Genomic DNA, 13,722 nt, shown 5'->3' with positions numbered 1-13,722 from the left:
CAGCTGGCCTAACCTCAAAATTGTAGATCGGGAAGAGAAAATGTAAGAACAGTTGATAAGACACATTAAGATGGTGCCCCAGGTCTGGTTTTGGTTCCTGATTCTAGAAAATTTGCTGGATTTTGTGTGCTCAACTGTGAAGCATTTCGGTGGATATGAAACTCCCCCAAAGTCTTTCAGAGTGTAATACCTAATTTAAATGTGCAACTGCCCAGTAAGTTGTCTGAGGTTGGATTTCTCAGCCATGATTTGAACCCAAATAGCAACTGAATTGAGACATGGATTTGAATACAAATACATACTTTGTTTGGGTGACTCCTGAGACACTGGTATTTGTTAGAAGTGATTTCAGGAAACACTCATGGTAAAGTAGGGAACTAACCTAGGAAAGAGAAATTAGGCACTACGGGTTACGTCATCAAGTAAGTTACCAGTGTGGCCAACTACAGCTTAAATTTGGCTGGCGAACTGTGGGAGACAACGTAGAACATGCATTAAAGCCATGCCAACACAGTGGCAAGGGAGGATGTGTATCTATGGTTCAACCTCTGCTCCAACGTTGGTTGGAGTTTGCCTCCAGAACATTATCCTTCTTCCAGCATTTCCGGTTTGCCCTGGGCACACGCCAGAATTAAAGTTCACAGGCAGAGAGCAGCAGGTGTTTGTAATAAGTAGCCTTCACAGTGTAGGGGTGAACCCCAAGGGGATAAGAGCAGGCTCTCAATAGCTGTAGTTACATAAATCATGCAGGAATGCAGCCTTTTTTAAAATTTTCATTGCCAGTGAAATTATCTTTAGAGTCTTTCACAGCTGCTATTGAATGGATTGCTTCACCACACTGGGGTGTATGACTTCAATTTGTTAGCGATGGAGTTGGGAAAGGCTGTGAGACTCAAGATGCACTGCAGCTGCGCCATGCTTGTTATTAATAAAGAGAAGTTCATAAAGTATTTTATGGTTGGATGATCATTGTACAGATTTCCTTCCTAGAGAAGCCTAATCATTGACGTGTCTATGCAATTTGTCACGTGTTTTATCTTAAAAAAAATTGTTGTATTTACTACAGCTCTGGTGGTCCTTTATTTCTCACTCTTCATTATGGTTTCTGAGCACTATTGTGTCCCCACTTTCCATTTAAATTTTCTGAGATGACAGGTTTTATACAGGAACCTTGGCAACAGAAAGACTTCTCAGACCAAACATGTGACCTTTTCCTAGATACCATGCTTTATCATGCTTTATCTTTTCTATCAGTCTTAAACAATAACATAATTTTCCTTATCCCAAATGAAAAATTGATATTAATGATAGGTGGTCACAGAAACATAAAAGCTCATCATTATCAAGTGACTATTACAGGAGAAATTTCCAAACCCAACTGAAAATTAACTGTATGAAAATGTTCAGAATATGGGAGGTGTTCAAGTGTGACTTGACTACCATTAGGGGGAATATTTTGAGGGTCTCAAACATCTAATGAGATATGGAGCTAGTCAATTGTCAAATATCTCCCAAGTCTAAGATTCTGTGATTCCTACAATACCCACAGAATGTTCTGTTGCGAGGTGGCCTATATTAGTTATCTATGCTACATAACTAGTTACCCAAAATTTAGTGACTAAAACAATAAATAAGATTACCTCACAGATTCTGTAGATCAGGAATTTGGTTGTGGCTTAACTGGGTTAAGTCTTCTCACAAGGTTGTTGTGATGGCATTCAGAGTCCACTCGAAGTTCTATCTCCTTTATTCTGCTTTGGGTGAACTCCACTGGGGGAGAATTTGCCCATGTGATTATTGACAGGATTCAGTTCTTCAGAGGTTGCCGGACTGGGGGCTCCTTGAGTACTTCGTCATTTGGCCTCTCTATAGGACAGTTTAGAACATGGCATTGACTTGCATTAAAGTGAGCAAGAGAGAGTCAGAGAGAAGAGCAAGAGGAAAGCCAGTCTTTTGTAACCTAATCTTGGAAGAGATATCTCATCACTTTGCCATGTTGTGTTTTCTGTAAACAAGTCATTAACTCCAGCCTACATTCAAGAATAGGGTGATTATACAAGGCGTTAAAACCTAGAGTGGAAGGGGATCACTGGGAGCCATTTTAGAGGCTAGCACACGAACTTGAAACTTTCTTGAGACAAAGCATAGCTTTTCCTAGGTTGCCCCAGAATCTTAAATTTTCACATACTTTCTAGTAAAGGGTGTTCCATCTCCCAACCCCCTCCAGCAAATTATGTTAAATGCAAATGTATTTCACAGGAGAGTTATGTTCAGGCGTAGCCATGATAATCCAGGAATATAAATCATCTTTAGATTCATTACACATGTGGTAAAGGCTATTAAATTTTTCCTTGCAGGCTGAGGAGTATTTAGTATTTCTGAAGTAACCAGAATAAAAAAGGGTACTACTATAGGAGAAAAGGTCAACATGATGACACTGAGTACCTTGGGGGAAGAGGGAGCTCCACAAGGAACCTTGAGGTAAAGATGGCAGATTTTTGTCTAAGACAGTCCTGCCTTTGAGGTTTCCAGGACCATTAGTTCTTTGAAACCACACGCTGGCCATGTCCTTCTTTTGGGCAAAAGTTTCCTTTTACTTTCCCTCAATTCATGTAATGTAGAGGCTGCTTTTAAGCAACCAACTTGAACAATGGAAACCTGAGTACGTTAGAAGGGTCCACATTGACCCCCATGCTCCTGACTGAATCCACACAGGCCCGTTCGGTGACCCACCTCAAAGTATCCATAAGCCCTAGCTGACCAATGGGTTGCTTACACCTGGACACAGGTACCAAAAAAAGGAAATTCCACATATTCCCATACCTCCTCACTCCCTGTTTTAACTACAGGCCCCACTCACTGCCTCTTGTCAAACAGTCCCTGCTTTGTTATCCTGCCCCCTCCCCCTTACAGTGTATTCAATAAACTTCTATCTCCTTTATTCTGCCTTGGGTGAATTCTTTCACCAACTGAGCCAATGGTCTCCACACCATTAGGTCACCCCACATGTGACCTACAATCTAATTTAGATGTAACATACAATCTAAACTTCTTAATTATTTACAGCTCTCTCAAAACTCTGTCTATACTTTTTCAGTTTGTTCTCTGGTGACACATGCTCCTTTTTTCCATTTCAGTCAAAATGACCTAAAGAAATGAGAAACTCCCCTGATCAAGAATGCCTTTCCCTTTATGTCTACTTAATTGCCACTCCGTTAGGTACATTCAGAGTCTAGCTCAGTCTTTCCACATCACAGTCCCTCACACTGCCACGGTTTTTATGGCTTATCCTATTATTTTGAAAATTACTGCTGTACTCTCTCAAAGCCTCTCATTTATTATTGCTTTTGTCTATATCATACCTTTTTGATTGTTTATGTCTCATTTCCTTACATAAACTTTAAATTTTTTTTGAAGGAAAAGAACTTCTATACTTTTTCTGTACTTTCAGAGTTTTGCATGTTGATGGTCTTTGATGTGAAATTTAGAAATGGGTCAGTTAAAATAAACATACAAAACAAAACAAAAAATACTTTAGGTAGTCTTTGGTGTAGTTAAGTGGATCTAAATTCTCTAACACTACATAAGAGTAGATCAAATATGTCTACGCTTGACATCTTAGAGGTCAACTGGACCATACCTATAGGTTGTGTGGTGTTCTCCAGTGCCCACCCCACTCCCATCCCCAATACAGAATATAGTAGCCATGAGTGCAGGGACTTGCCTTGTTTGGTTCACTGCTTTCTACCAGGGCCTAGAATAGTGTGACTCGCACATAATAGGTCCTCAATAAACATTGTTAGATAAATGAATATCATAATTCATTGTTGCCAATAATAGTTAAATTCCTGGTATTTATTTTATTTTTTTAAGTTTATTTATTTATTTTGAGAGAGAGAGAGAAGAGAGAATGGGCAGGGGAGGAGCAGAGAGAGAGAGAGGGAGAGAGAGAATCTTAAGCAGGCTCCATACCGTCAGCATGGAACCTGATGTGGGCTTTGAACTCACAAACCCGTGAGATCTTGATCTGAGCTGAAATCAAGAGTCAGACATTTAACTGACTGAGCCATCCAGGAAGCCCAAATTCCTGGTATTTATAAGTGAACTAATTTTTATTTTCTTTTTAAGTTTATAAGTTTATTTTTTTAGTAATCTCTACACCCAATGTAGGGCTTTAACTTGATCTCAAGATCAAGAGTTGCATGCTTTTCTGACTGGGCCAGCCAGGTTCCCTTATAAGTGGCATAATTTTTAAATTTAGAAGTGACAAACTAAAGATACAAGAACACATAACGTATCTATGAGAATTCCATATAGAATTAGGTAGCGCCTCCTATCAGTGAGGAAATGAAAGATTCACTAAATGGTATTGGGACAACAGATTTTCCAGCTGGAAAAATGAAGTTCAAACCCTATTTCCCTCTCACCACTCATAGAAATTAATTCCAGGTGGATTAAAATCTAAATCTAAAAACAAAATCTAAACAAAAATGAAGGAATGTTTTTATGACTTTGGGAAAACCCTAGAAATGTTACAGACAAAAAACTTGATAAATTTTGTTCATAGAATTTTAAAGTTAATTATTAAAATAATTATAAAATACATCATTATCAAAATTAAAAGACAAGTAATAAAATAGAAGAAACCACTTATAACACAAATTCAAGAGATATCCAGAATATATAAATAACTTTTTAAATTCAACAAGAAAATACTTCTATAACATGTAGCTAAAAGATTAACATGATGATAAACCTCAACAGAACCACTGCATTTCTTCCTTCATAAACATAAAATTCAAAGCCCAGAAATGTAACTGACCAATAGCTATATGGAAAATATGTTCACTTGCACTCATTACCCACAGAACTGAGAATTCAAACAAATTTGATGCAATGATTTGTGTCAACTTGGCAAAATTTAAAATGTGTGCTAAACTCAAGTATTGGCAAGGGTAGGAGATACATTAACTTTCACGCATGACTGGTGAGAATAATTTAGCACAGCCATTTTGCAGGAGAATTTGGCAGGGTTTCCTAAAAATTAAAATTTGTCTCCCCTTTAACTGAACAATCTTGCTTCTGGTTATGCTGAAAAGACATGAGAGTTCTGCAGAGAGGCACATACAGGGAATGGTTAAATAAAACTAGTTAAATCTCTCCTGTGGAATGATTATGTCAGTAGTTGAAAAGAAATTCATAATTCTTGTATGTTTTGACAAGGAAAGATCTCTAAAACATTTCTATGTGAAACATACAGTAGTAATACAACCATATGAAGCCATTCTTTTATCAAAAGTCTATATATATTTCTAATTCTATATTTGTATAAGTTCTCTTGATAGGAAATTTATGGAAGAAGAAATGCATATGGCCAATAACTGTATGAAAATATGTTAAACTGCATTTCTTACCTGTATTTTTGTAAATGTATGAATGCATACACACACGTACACACACACTCACATACCCATACATATGCATAGCAAAAGAGATGTCAGCATATACTGTGAAGGGCCTGAGCTTAGTGGCTATTTGTAATATTGTGATTTATAATAACAATATCAATAACACATATATAACTATATATGTAAATATGTGTATTGGCCTCTGCCCTCAGTTTCTGACACAGAGCTCCTAAAACCCTTGTAAATTCCTGAATGATGAGAGCACTGAGGGCATCTTTAGTTCTAATATTTGGCCTTCAGCCCCAGTTCCTGACACAGGGCTCCTGAAACCCTTGTAATTTCCTAGGTGATAGGAATGTCTTTTGTTTTAATGAGGCAGCTCTGGATGGACTCCTGGATGGTCCTGGATGAGGACTGCTCACTGGAGAGAAAATATCATGCTTAGAAGCTTGGAATTTTCAGCTCTGCCTCCAATTGTCTTGTGAAGGGAGAAGGGCTGAAAATGGAGTTAATAATCCATCATGCCTCCATGAGGATGCTTCCTTGAAATCCCAATAGTATGGTGTCCGGAGAGCTTCCAGGTTGGTGAACACATCTAAGTAGTGGGAGGGTGACACATTCCAACTCCATGGGGACAGAAGCTCCTCAGCTCAAGATTCTCCCAGACCTTGCCTTATATATCTCATCATCTGGGTGTTCATCTGTATCCTTTATCATATCCTTTAATAAACTGAAAACATAAGTGTCTCTCTGAGTTCTGTGAGCTGCTCTAGCAGATAAATCAAACCCTTGAGGGAAGTCTTGGGAACCTCTTATTTATAGTAAAATCAGACAGAAGTTGTAAGGAACCTGGGGACCTACTTCTTGTGATTGGCATCTGAAGTAGGGTGGGAGCAGTCTTGTGGGACTGAGCCCTTATCTCCAGGTAGATAGTGCCATAATTGAGTTAAATTGCAGGACGCCTAGCTGCTGTTGTGGAGAATTGCTTGGTGTGTGGAAAGACCTCCATGCATTTATTTGGTGACCAGAAGTGTCAGAAGTGAAGTGTTAGCTATGAAAAAATACAGGAGGTTTTTTTTTTTTCCAATATACTATTCAAAAGGGCTTTTGTGTTATTTGCTATTTTAATCACAAAATTTGGCAATAGAATTCATGCATTAACCTACATAACAAAAATAAATAAAATTAATTTAATTTAAAAACCATGGGGGAATATAAATGAATAAATTAGTTGGAAGTGTTACTTCTACTAAACAAATTTACAAATCCCTGTTGCTCATTTTCCTCCCAAGCTTGCCCATGGGAGATCAGACAGACATTCCAGAAAGTAGGAAAGATATGTATGCTCATGACATCAGATTTTTTCTCCCCCCAGTGTTCAAGGCTCTTGATAACTCTCTGCTCATGATTCAGACTTCAATCGGTGGTCTCCTGGGGCTGGACAGACACAGGAATGCAGCCGCTTGACTTCTCTGAGAGTCAAAGAGAGTTCATGACCAGTGATCTCCAGCAGAACACATATTGCCTGGTATTTAACAAGAAAATTGACAATTTTCAAAAAGGGACTTAGAATGCCATCTTTTCAGTTGAAGATCTAGTTTTACAATCTTTATATAGTAAAGGAATGTCTTCAATGACAAAAATTTATCCTGTGTAATGATTTAGTTCCCAGTATTCCCATTGCTTGCTAGAATAAACAGTCAGTGATAACCTTTACTTTCATCCTGTAAAATTACCATATGCATGAAACTTTTGCATGAAATATCAAACCATGTATTCAAAGCCCCTCTAAAAATGTAGGCCCAATCTACTACTTAGCATCCTAAAAGTTACTGCTCCTCCTGACCACAGAAAGCTGCCCGTGTTTGAGTAACGTCAGCCTTGTTTGTTTGTTTGTTTTAAATCATTTTTTTGCTAAGTGCATTATCAGTTGTTGGGAACTGATTTATACCTGTTCCCAATTCCTTAGATGTATGCTTTTAAATATACCATTGAGCTTCAGTCCTTTAAATTAATGATGATGGACTCTTTCCATATATCAAGGGCCACTTTAATGAGTGGGAAGAAAAGTTATTTCCTAATAATATCATCAAAGAATTAAGTCTCTACCTTTGGAATCTAGATAGGAAATTTGTTCCTTGTCTCACTCTCTCTGTCTCTCTCTCTCTCTCTCTCTCTCTCTCTTACTCTGCCTCTGTCTTTTTTAAGTTAGGTCTGAGTATGAATTATAGAAATTGGTATTGCCCTATGTTTGAAATTATTGAAAGTGAAGTAATGTGCTAATGCCTAATTGTTTCTATAGTTGTCAAACTTTGCTGAAGGTAAAATCATTAATGGGACAAAAGGGGGAGATTATACAATAATCATGTTACTTCTGAATGTAGACAGCAGTTGAAAGGACACTCCATTATTTAATAATTTTACATATGTAGAATTTCCAGAAATATAACTTAGAAAAGGCACAATCAGTGAAGACCCAAAGAGGCAGTCATCTCTGCTAAACTCGGGTACATGTCTTTTCTCCAAAATGGCTACTTCCAGTTGGCATTTATAAAATTTACCAAAGTAGAAGATATAAAACTTACACTTCATGATAAAGAAAATGTGTTTCAAGGCCTGTCGGCTATTTATAACTTTGGCAAAATCACAGTCATCTGAATTATATCAAAAGAAAAAGCCAGGAACTGACTAACCTTGGTTATCTCTTCCAAGTATGCAATAGGCCTGCTTCTGATAAATTCCGTTCTGAAACTTTTACTTAAAAAATTCCTGCCGGTCTCCAAACTGTGTTAGCTTTTTGAATTGCACACAAATTACCCATGTTCTTACTCTGAGCTCTGATAATGAACAATGTGTGTTTAAATTTATGTAAAATTAGAAACAATATGCTCATGGCAAAATTCACGTTTTTATTCTACATCTTTCCCTGCCTAAAATTGTACAGGAGTTCAAGAACAACATGTTTGTTATGTTGGTCTAACTGTCCCCAGTACCTAGCACTGAGCCTGGCACAAGGCAGCTACTGAGCAGAGGGCTGCTCATGAATGTGTTAATGTTGAATATGTGTTATTCGTATGCATTCATGTGCATGGATTATTATGTGCACAGCTATTTTTTAGAGAATGTAGGATACCTCAGATTTACAGGTGGAAATGTGGGACCACATCTACAATGGGGATAACTTTGTAACCTGAATCAAACAAGCTCTGCAAGTCATAATACTTAAACTTCATAGAGCCTGCACTTGCTTTTCTCTGCTAATTCAATGCCCGGGGTGATAACAATGGTTTTTTAAAAGTGTGTTTTAGGTACTGATCGTTTAGGCAAATATTTACTGCTCAAAGGAAAGGTGCTGCAGGAAGGGAATCGCTTGGTTGTCAGAGCTAGTCACAGATGGAGGAGGTAAACCAATTTGTGTAAGGAATCCTGGATCTCCTTGGGAGGAAGGAATCCGAAGATTTCCTGCTAAGTGAGGTCCAAAATTAGAGATTTTCATTCACAAGTCTGAACCACAATGATAACCACTAAGACTCAGTAGCAAGCTACATAAAAGTTGAAAGTTACAAGTCTGCAGAGAAATGGATTTAAAGGTCAGCTCCAACATTAGAGTTTATCAGGGAATTGGTGGGGGCACCTAGGATTCTGGACTAAGAGTTACTTAGTTTTTTTTTCCATTTTTTATTTATTTTAGAAAAAGAGAGAGAGAACAGGTGAGAGGGGCAGAGGGAGAGAGAGAGAGAATCGCAGGTAGGCTCCAGGCTCGGTGCAGAGCCCGGCTCAGGGTTCCATTCCACAACCCACAACTGACTGAGCCACCCAGGTGTCTCTGGGCTAGGAGTTATTTAAAGAATAGAATTTGGTCTTTTTCAAGCCAGAGAAGCCACTGTGCATACACTGAAAGTGCTAGTCACTGAGGATTCTAATAGCCAGAATTATCAACTGATCCTTCCAAGACAAGAATGTTCTCAGCTATAGATTTGATGGTAGCAACAGAATAGGAGCCTCTCCTCACCAGATTTCTCCCCAAACAGTAAGGATCCTTTCACCAGTGTGAATAGCACCTCACTTGCTTATAGAACATCCTTCTGCAGAGACTATCAACTAAAGCCACGGCGGACCCTAGCAACTTTGTTCCATTGCAATCTCAGTCTCCATTAAAGACCAGCCAATAGCACATCTGTCTCTCCATCACTCTGGGGCTAATGATACCTGGAAAAGAATGTTTGAGTAGGAAGCTAAAAGAACACCAGCTCTCCCTCCTGAGGTCAGTTCGAACCTGAGCAAAATCTAGTACCAGGCAAGGTGTCACTATACCACCCGTGGTTGCTTCATGATTAGAAGATAGCAACTTCTATTGGTAGCCAGCATCCCTCCAACACTGTAAGGTCAAATGGACAGAACCTCTCTCTGTTCTATACTTATGAGCACTCACAGATTTCTGGTCTCTAATGGGGTGGACTGGAGCTATGAAGGGGAGTAAACTCATCTTCAGAACTTCCATTATTGACAGGTGGAGAATAAAATATAATAGTCTAAGGACTGACTGAAGAATGTAATTTGCACCACACAATGGTAGATGAGTTCTGTTAATATCCCAAATTTTTAATACTTCCTGGAAGGCACACACTTTGGGAGTGCTCTTCTACACCGATTGTAGCTTTGCACAGGTGGTTTTTGACCCCAGCAGAACTCTGAAAAGGCACTTGGGTATTTTCACTTTCTTTCTTGGGTGCCTGCCACTAACACAAGAACATATTTGGATGAGCCTGCAGAAGCATGAGATATGTGAACTGTCTCTGAATTGTCCCACTGAAGGCATGCTAGATCATGCAGTCCTCAGCCAACCCAGAAGCCGATGGCAGACACAGGGATGAGCCTGAACAAGATCAGCAGAACTACCAAGGTGAGCCATATACCCATAAGAAATAACAAGTGGTTGTTGTTTTAAGCCACCAAGATTGGGAGTAACTTGTTGCACAGTGGTAAGAGGTACAGCATATCATCAGATTATAGCAATGAACTAGGTAGTTGTTAAATAATAAAAATAGATGGTGAGGATTGCTGTTGAGTGAGTTAGTATGTTTTCATGAGAAGAAAATTACTGTATTAATATTAAAATAGCCAATACTCCTACCACCTTTACAGTGTGACATGCAACATGTGATAAGAATTCAAACAAGATTTTCTCAGACATTCTTGCTGACAGTAGTCAGAAATATTGTCATTTTTACTTTAGGCAGTTCGCCAAAAATCTTTTAGTGATTCGACTCTCCTCAGCATCACTCATACAATGAGGACACAATTGCCACACACAACCATTTTTATTTTTGATACTATTTCTTAGTTTGTAAAATAATACCAAAAAAACAAGGCAAACAAATATTTTTGTATCCACCACCCAAAATTTAAACATGCTTCTATTTTGTATAAGTAATTATATCTCATTTGAAGAAATAATATAATAAAAATTAGATACAAAAATACAATAGTGAATGGGCACCTGGGTGACTCAGTTGGTTAAGCATCCAACTTCTGCTCAGGTCATGAGCTCACAGTTTGTGGGTTCAAGCCCTGCATCAGGCTCTGCGCTAACAGGGAGCCTGGAGCCTGCTTCAGATTCTGTGTCTCCCTCTCTCTCTGCCCCTCCCCCGCTCATGCTCTGTCTTTCTCTCTCTCCCTCTCTCAAAAATAAAATTAAAAAACATTAAAAAAATTAAAAATAAAATAAAAAATAAAATAAAATAACGAAATTTGGTTTGTCCTGAGACTCTCCTCTCTTTTTTCCCAAGGTGATGGCTACCAGGTATTTGGTGTATATTTGAACAGTTTATATGTATAATACATTAATAATATATACAATACAATGCAATATCATATACATTTATATGTAGTAATATGTAACATATAATTGTATAATATATTTCAATGTAATATATTATATAAGTATATAAATAAATATTATCACTGAACCCATATTATTTTTGAATAATGTTTAAAATTACATTATTAATGAATCACATAAACAATATCATACCGTATGATACCACTCTTCAACTTGTGTCTTCCCTTCAATGGTCTTTTTTGAGATATATCTAAACACTATAAATCAAATTCACTTATTTTAACTACTGGATATAACTTCAAAACATGACTATAGCATTCTACTACTGATGGACATTTAGACGGTTTCCTATTTTTCATTATTACAAAAACAACTCTAAAATATGTATCTTTGTTCACATCTTCTTTTTTTTTAAGTTTATTTATTTTGAGAGAGAGAGAGACAGAGAAAGAGCATGAGCAGGGGAGGGGCAGGGAGAAGAGAGAGAGAATCTCAAGTAGGTTCCACACTTTCAGTGCAGAGCCTGACATGGGGCTCGATCTCACAAACCTTGAGATCATGACCTGAGCCAAGATCAAGAGTCGGATGCTCAACCAACTGAACCACCCAGGCACCCTACATATCTTTTAATTTTTACAAAATGGCACTGACGTGATTTTCAGGCCAGTTGTGACATTTTACCAGCAATGTGTGTAAATTCTCATTTCCATATACTCAGGCCATACTTGACTTTTTCAAACTTTTAAAGAATTTATCAACCAAATAGGTATAAAATATTATTTGTTCTTTAAGTTTCATTTCCCAGAATTCTAGTAAAAATAATCTTGTTTCATATGTTTATTGTCAATGCAAGTTTCTGTTCTATGAATTAACTGATCATTTCATTTGCCCATTTTCCTACTGAGTTATCTTTTTTACGTTAACTTATGAGTTTCTTATGTAGTATTTTTTTCGAGTACTAAACCCTTGACTATTTTATGTTATACTGTCTTGTCCCATTCTGACTCATGTCTATTTATTCATACTATCTGTATTAATTATCTATTGCTGTGAAACAAATTACATAAATTTAGCAGCTTGAAACAATACACTATTATCTTACAGTTTCTGTGGGTCAGGAGCCTAGACATGGCTTCCCTGAGCCTTGTGCTTCAGAGTCTCTTACAAAACTGTAATCAAAGTGTTACCCAGGGCCAGGGTCTCATCTGAAAGACTAACTGAGGAAGCATCAGCTTCCAGGTTCGTTTGTATGGTTTTTGGCAACAGTTTCCTCTGGGCTAGACTGAAGGACTCACTGAGGCTGTTGGAAAAGCAACATGGCAACTTGCCTCATCAGAGCAAGCAAGGGAAAATGTGTGCTGGCAGGATAGTAGTTAGAATCTCTTTTAAACTAATCACAGAGATAATGTACCTTCACGTTGAGGTTTTCTATTGGTCAGAAACAAGTCACTCCAGAGGAGGGGAGGGCCCAAGGTCATGAATATCAAGAGAAAGGGGTAATGGAGACTATCTTAGAACCTGCCAACTGCAGTGTTTGTTTGTACAGAAGCTTTTAATTATGATGCAATTCAATGTATCAAGCATTACTTTTGATAAGAACATATGTTTATGGTTTTACATTTCTCTTTATCTCTTTAGTCAAAAATCATTCTATATTTTGAGGTACTATAGGTAATAGGCTATACTTTTATCTTATAGTTTTACTTTTTTTTAAGTGAATCTTTTCTCGTTTTGTTGCATTTTATGAGGTGAATTGTGGATTACTTTCTTCCCTGTAGGAAACCAGATATCCCAATATCATCCTTCCCTCACAAATTTCAAAACCTTTTTATTTTCATGTATCAGTGTTCCATGAATTATTTTATTTTATTCTATTGTTCTATTTATTTAGGCACCTTTACTACACTATTTTTTAAATTATTTTAATTATTACCTCCTTATTATGAATGTTTTTAAAAAATTTTTTAGTGCTTATTTATTTTTTGAGAGACACAGACAGAACATGAGTGGGGGAGAGGACAGAGAGAGAGGGAGTCACAGATTCCGAAGCAGGCTCCAGACTCTGAGCTGTCAGCACAGAGCCCAATGCAGGGCTCGAACTCAGGAACTTCGAGATCATGACCTGAGCTGAAGTCGGAGGCTTAACCAGCTGAGCAACCCGGGTGCCCCATGCATCTTGATATTAGACAATCAGGTCATCTTTCTTCTCCTTTTTCAAAATGGTCTTGGTTATTCCTGTGCTTTTCCTCTTTTCCTCATTCCTCTTAAAATGAATTTGTCAAATTCTTTGATGAATTTTGTTTACTACTTTATTGGAACTGACTGTATCCCCTGTTCTGACTAGAAAGGAGAGAACAGACGTCTTTTATATTGGATTTTTTTTGTCCAGAATGTGATTTGTCTCACCATTTAATCAAGCATTTCTTTTGATTCTTTAATCATTTTTTAAAACAATTTTTTTCCTAAAACAGC

The 13,722-nt window shown here is 37.6% G+C and overlaps 1 long non-coding RNA gene across 1 annotated transcript; it reads right to left on the bottom strand.

The window, feature by feature from the left end:
* Positions 1–6,732: 6,732 nt before the first annotated feature.
* On the bottom strand, positions 6,733–12,740 carry LOC123384207. Its single transcript, XR_006594925.1, has 2 exons — positions 12,662–12,740; positions 6,733–6,933 (listed from the first exon to the last, which is right to left on the bottom strand). It is a non-coding gene; the product is annotated as an uncharacterized LOC123384207 (long non-coding RNA).
* Positions 12,741–13,722: the final 982 nt, after the last annotated feature.

This window comes from Felis catus, chromosome A3 (genome assembly GCF_018350175.1).
Source record: "Felis catus isolate Fca126 chromosome A3, F.catus_Fca126_mat1.0, whole genome shotgun sequence".
Lineage (NCBI taxonomy): Eukaryota > Metazoa > Chordata > Mammalia > Carnivora > Felidae > Felis > Felis catus.
The sequence above is the reverse complement of the archived record's forward strand: the minus strand, read 5'-3'. Positions and strand labels throughout refer to the sequence as shown.